The sequence below is a fragment of the Porites lutea genome, chromosome 4 (assembly GCF_958299795.1).
Source record: "Porites lutea chromosome 4, jaPorLute2.1, whole genome shotgun sequence".
Taxonomy (NCBI): domain Eukaryota; kingdom Metazoa; phylum Cnidaria; class Anthozoa; order Scleractinia; family Poritidae; genus Porites; species Porites lutea.
Genome location: NC_133204.1, coordinates 15,394,824 through 15,401,522, shown reverse-complemented (window position 1 = coordinate 15,401,522; position 6,699 = coordinate 15,394,824). Strand labels below are relative to the sequence as shown.

At 38.0% G+C, this 6,699-nt stretch overlaps 1 pseudogene; it reads left to right on the top strand.

Moving 5' to 3' along the window:
- Positions 1-666: 666 nt before the first annotated feature.
- On the top strand, positions 667-6,237 carry LOC140934273 (uncharacterized; annotated as a pseudogene).
- Positions 6,238-6,699: the final 462 nt, after the last annotated feature.

Sequence of the window (6,699 nt, the reverse complement as noted above, 5' to 3'; positions counted from 1 at the left end):
CAAGTTCAATTTTTTTAAAATGCACTGGAAATAAGTTGTGTTTATCAGCCGCACTATTACTGTGTGAAGACTTCAACCAGGGCAACCAAAGGACTTTCAGCCAATCAAAAACCACTCCTGTAATAGAGAATTGGGCGGCAGACCTCAAAGGGGACCCACCTATTTTTCCTTGGTTACTTTACATCCTAAATTTTTCACAGTTGAGAATGGCTTATCCTAGCATGAACCAATCAGAGACCAAAAATCTTGATTTTTTTTGTCATAATGAAATTTAAATGTTTACCTGTTAACATGCGTTGCCTTTGTGAAATTAAAGGTTTGTAAGTCGAAATAATGTCTGTGCAGTTCAGAATTAATCAGTCTGGCGGTCGTTACATTGGGCAATCTCAATATTTAATTGCTCAAGAAATTTGAACCAACCGTCATTTTGTTCTGAATGTTTTCTGTGCCTACAATTTGACCAACTTATGTTATCAACAACCCAAACAGCACGGTTGCAGCGTTCTCACGCCAAATGCAATTAAATGCATTGAAATTGAAAAACTTTGCAAACCGAGTATCTATACTGCTGAGATCTTAAGAAGACTTGTTATGAATGGTATAATCCACCCCACGGTTTTGCCTCATCCAAGCACCATCATTAAATTTCTTAGGAATGAACTAATGATGACGAAACAGAAAATTCACACTGTCTTATCCAAATCAAAGAATGAAGATATTGGAGAACATGCAAAACTTTTCCCTGATCAAGTCAGTGACTTAGCAGTCAGTTCACTTCATTACTTTGACGAGACAAGCGTAACAAAAACCACAAGTTCTATAGATAAAAGTGGACCCAAAGGACAGAGATGCCCTTCGTCTGTTACGGTACGAGAACTTTGACAGTTCATTCAAGACATGATAGATATACAGCGGTAGCAGTAATGGCACAACAAAAAACTAATGTACCTGAAGCAATACTGTGATACAGCAGTAGCAGCAGTTCCTGGGACAACATCAACAACTCTCTCTAATGCTGAGGTGGAGATATTTGATGGAGACCCCGTTAATTATTGCAATGGCATCCGTTCATTTGAAAACCTAATCAAAGATAACAGGAGAAACAGTAGCACAAGGCTGTACCACTTAGTGCAGAATAGAGAGGGATTTTTTATGATGGGAAAACTATGTACTTGATAATAAAGGCAATCGTAATTTGAGCCTCAAAGCATCAAACTGTGTGTCATGACTGAATTTACTTGTCCAGGCCGTAGGAGAACACTAGCCCAACCACAAGAGTTAGGACACAGTGCAAGCCATGTGAAAGAAAAATAGAAAAAAAAATTGAAAAAGCAGTAATACAAAGAAATAACCGCAAGTTAACCATTGTATTTGAGTGTTTAACGCCAAAAAGCACTTAAACCTAATCCGTAAAAAAAGTTCTTAACCCTAAACAGCCCATATAACCCTAATCCATAAAGTGAGTATTTAAAGCTAGTCAGTAAAATGAGCGCTTAACCCCCATCAGTGAAAGTCGATCAATACTGCGTAATACTGCAAATATTCCATCAGGAAAACCTAGCAGGAAACATTTTCATGCATTTACAATTTCATACAAATCTATTTTTCACATGCTTTGCATGGCTCGCTGGCTTGCAGATTATGCGAATCCAACCAAAAGGGAATTCACCTCCCCTATTGCTACAATATTGATAGAAACTATAAAACGATGGAGAGAGAATGTCAAGAAAGGGGTGAAAAACAAGTTTGTATGTCTCGGTTTTATGAGATCTGGCATGAAAAGATTCCTGATGTGAAGGTCAATACATTTCTTTCTGATTTGGATGGTGTGAACACCAATAATCTTGGGTTTGAACACATCAATAAAGTTTTTACTCCACTGTTGTTTAAAAGAACAAAAGGTAACCACCCATGGAAAAACCAGGGAAGCAGTTTTCATTTGACTAAATGTTCAAAAGATTTGCAAAATGCAAAGATTGTACAGAGAACAAAAGGGGGCTAGAGTCTACAATAAACAAAGTGAAAAAAGGACATTCACAGGTTACTTGATGCGCATCTTAATGAAGTCATGTAAGAATTTTTTTTATTTCAAAAATATAAATCATAAGTTAGTAATTTTCTGTCCTAACAAAAACAGGTGATACCTTGACATAAGGACATAAATGCTGTCCTTATGGTTTTGGTAAGCAGGAAAGAGAGAAGGAACTGTCACCATCATAGGTGCAAAGCAAAGCACCACCCTAAAAAGTGTGACAGTCATTCAAGATGGAATGGATAACAGCAAAATGCCCCTTCCAAGAGAAAGAAAGGGTCTCAAAGGAACCTGCGATTTATGCCCAAGGAAAAGAGATATTTGCCTGCCTAGATATTTACGAGTGGCCTCACGATCCCAATATGACCGCTAATGCTCTCATATGCGTTGCCAACAAGTTTAATAGTCTGCATGGCCTGACCCCAGCATTATACCTCCAGCTTAATAATTGTGTAACAGAAAACAAAAACAACGTTATACTTTGTTTCCTTTTTCTGCTGGTTGACTTAGACGTGTCTTTGAAGGTGTATCCTGACTTGAAATAAGAAAAAGAGATTATGAATCGGTCACTGAATCATGAATTAACACTTAATTTATTGTTTTGATCCGCCGTGACTTTCTTCTAGTGGGACATGCCGATGAGGATATTGATGCTTTCTTTGGAGTCCTGGCACAGTTTATTCGAATGGGAGGTGCCTATGATATTGGAAGTATCATCTACCTGTAATTCAACTTTTAGCTTTCAAAAAACACTCAGCATAAATTCATTTCTTCTATGGACTTTTGACAAGAAATATTGCACTCGTGACGGATAAAAAATAAACAAATAAACATAACCTTCTCCTGGGTCTTTACTCCTAAACCAGTCATTGTAAAAAGCTTCTTTAAGTATTTAAAACGCCATTCATGTACAAGTGGTATAGTTATCCTTGGGGTACGTTTTGCCTTCCATCAACAAACCTGATAAATAAGTAGAGTGCACTAAATTTTCCAATGATCAGTTGAGACTTGCATGTAAACTGAGTATTTGCAAATTAATTCATCTTATTCTTGTTGAAGATCTTATAGGAGACATCAAGGAATGCATGAATATACCATGACCTCCAGCCTTCCACCTTGTGCAGATGTCGGACGTAGGAGCATGGATGAAATTCTCAAGAGAAAACCTACACAAGCATGTCCATTCGCATTGCTTTAAGTTTGAAAAGGTAGATTCAAAGCTGGTCATGTACTACAGGAAATGGTGCAAAGATGAAGAAATGGGGCCAATAAACATCTAAAGGACTATAGGCCAACTTGTCTACCTCAGTCCTGCCTTCCTTAAACAGGCAACATCACATGCAGGCGAACAAAAGAATTCTGGGAAGGAAAAGACATTAAGCAACCCTGAAGACTTGCTTTTGTCAGGCTCTTCTACAAGTTGGCCCCTACAACGTTTGAGGAACCCAAGAAGGCCTGGAAGTTCGATAGATCAGAATAGAAATCAAGGTATAAGAAGAAAAAGGCACTCTAAAAAGGACAAGAAGCAGTATAGAAAGAGAAAATGGAGGAAGAAACAAGAAAAGAGATTTCACGGGTGAAAGAAGTGGTCCCTGCTTTGATTGAGCCACAAGCAGTACAGGTCGCACCTTGTTCCAGAGCCAACACCATTCTCAATATGGCAGTTGTCCCACCTGTCCTGCAAAAGAGTTTAAAATGAATAATATTTACAAAGTCAAATAAGAGACAGGAGTTATTTGTGAACTACAACATCAGCACGCAAACTTTCCTTACGTTTTAGGTGTCTGTTTAAAAGAAAAACCTGATTAAATGATAACACAATTTTATGGTGACGCAAATTTCCCTTGAACAAGGCAGTTTACCGTAGCATAATTTGACAAAGTGGGCAAAGTTTTCAAGCGAACTGTGGATGCAGTCAATCTATTTCATTCATGAATCGGGTTGGCTACACAACGACATTAAGGAAAATGTATGAAAATGAAATCTTTTGTATTCTCAAGCAAGGTTTTAATGAATTACCTTATGCACCGTTTGTATCACGAGAATCCACTTATGGTACTGCGGAAAGTTTGCTGATTAAAAATGTGAATATTAGCAAAAATTTAAATATTTGATCGTACTTTGATAACTCAGTTCTGTAAACTAAAGCTTTCTGTTGGTGAGTATCATTTGCACAGCTCATTTTTTGTGGGGGTAACATTTGTCCTAAACACCTGTTCTTCACCTTGAAAAAAGTTGTCCTTCGATCTTTTCTCTGGCTTTTGACGCAGGTAATTTTATTTGTCGCATTGGATCAGTGTCTGCTAAAATGACCAATTGAAAGATTGATTCATGTTAAGCTTCTTAGGGGACCACAAAAGGGGATTCACATTTCACCTTAATTATGGTTTCAAGCGGTCAACGGTCTATGCTTGGCTGAATTTAAACAATAGCCTTCTGGTCAGATGGGAGACGAATTTTTTCCCCATATCTCAGTTGCTAAGACATGTGGCTCGCCGCGTACTGGAAAGGCTCTTGTGTCCACACTCTGGACACAAACGCTAACAAAGAGGTGCATAATATGCGTTAGAGTTTGCCTGCAAAAGATTCTAAACTACCAAACGGGACAAAGTCCTCTTTGAGAAAAGGGTATAAGGTATACAACGAAGCAAATGATCAAAGTCAATAGAATATGACTTTTGCCATTTATTTATGTGTTCAATGACTCTGAATCAGCACAAAGAAATGCTTATGTTTGTTCGTTAAGCGATGGTTTGGCTTGCCAGGCTTGGCGCAAAATGAACCAAATGTGTGTATGAGCCAAAATGAACAGAACAGTCACTTAAACCAAAGGTCCGAATTTCAACTGGTCACAATTTGAAATGGAACCATTTTGACATTTAAGAAAGAGGAAAATCAGATACCCATTGCAAAATCAAGGAAACTCTTCTTATTAGGGATTTAAAACCAGCCCTCAATGAAAATAAAAGCAGCAAAAAGCTTTCCTTATACTAGTTTGCATGATTTCATGCAAATTTTCTCATCTGTCACCAAACCAGTGGCACCTGTTAGCTAGTCAAACTGATTTGTATACTGAATAGAAAAGAGAGCCAACAGAAAGATCTCTCTCGTATCCAGTTATAGAGATTACAACAAGCTGTACAAAATTCAGCCTTTCCTAGATTTGGTTATGGCCAGGTTTTGAGGAAGTGTACACACCTGAGCGGCAACTTGCCATAGATGAGACTTTAATCACGTTCAAAAGTAAAATTCACTTTAGGAAGTTTATTCCTATAAAGCCGGGTAGATTCGGAAGAAAGACTTTCACTCTGGCTGAATCAAGTAGTGGTTGTCTTGAACAGTAAGATTTATACCGGCAAAGAAAATAATGAGGTTCAGAGAGAGGCAGTTATGTCTGCCATGTAACCTTAACTAGATAAAGGATTCTGTACCTTTATGGACAATTACTATGCCTCTATAACATTGTTTGAAGAGTTGAAAGAAAGTAAAATGCTTGCATATGGTACAGTTAGGTCTTACAGGGTAAACTTGCCAAGAGAGATTTGTGGCTTGAACGAAAATGCAGTGAAGAATCTCAACAGAGGAGAGTGTACAGGCAAAAGGGAAACTTGACATGCATATGGTGTGACAGCAAGCAACTTAGTGTTTTAGCCACCCTTACCACCAGCACAGAGGACTCGAGCAGAGTGCAGCGGTCAGTTAAAGTGAATGGGAAGTGGGAAAACAAACAATTCAGTCGACCAGGTCTAGTTGACCCCTATAACACCTTTACAAGCCATGTAGATGTGTCTGACCAAAGAACCGTTCCATATGAGGGACTAAGGAAGGGAGCAGTCTGGTATTACAGTGTTTTTTTTAAACGATAGATAGAGGTGTGTGTATCAAATGCACACATTCTCGACACGAAATCTCCCAATCATTCCAGTAAAAGAGCTCTAGAGTTCAGAGAGGAGCTGGTAAGTGCATTAGTTGAAGGCAAGTGCTTTCGAAAGAATAGAGAATTTGTGCAGGCTCCTGTTGCTAACCCTGACATAAGGTTCAATTGGGATCATTTCCATTACACTGTGATCGATGACACACGGTCAACTGGCAAAGTCCATCAGCAGAAAGTTAAGACAATATAAAGCTGTGCTATTTGTGGTGTTAGAACGTGCCCTGTGCCTTGTTTTGAAAGGCACCACACACTGCAAAACTATTTTTTATGATGTTGAAAATCATACTGACCCGTGGCAGTTAAAAGGGAGAGGAAGGCCATATCAAAGAGGAAGAAGATCTTTGAGAAATAAACCCTTCTTTGTGTAAAAGAGCAATTATTATGTGCCGTTGAAGCACTTGACTTATGGTGAATGACCCATAGAAGAACTCTTCCCCTGTTTTCAATATTATTTACTTCCGTTTTTGTTTTAATTTTCACTTTGTGATGGGCAATTAAAAAACTGTTTCAAATTCTCAAAGTAGGGTTTTATTGACCAAAATATAATTTCTTATCCCTGAAACTTTGTTAACAGTTGATTACGATTTGCAATAAGAAGTCAAAAGTTGGAACGTTTTTTTAAGGGCTAGTGATTTCAAAGTTCATCTAGAAATTTGCATATTATGCTAATTATGCATGTCATGATGTCACAATTTTGATACATTCCATAATTATTTCTATAATTGTTGTGAAA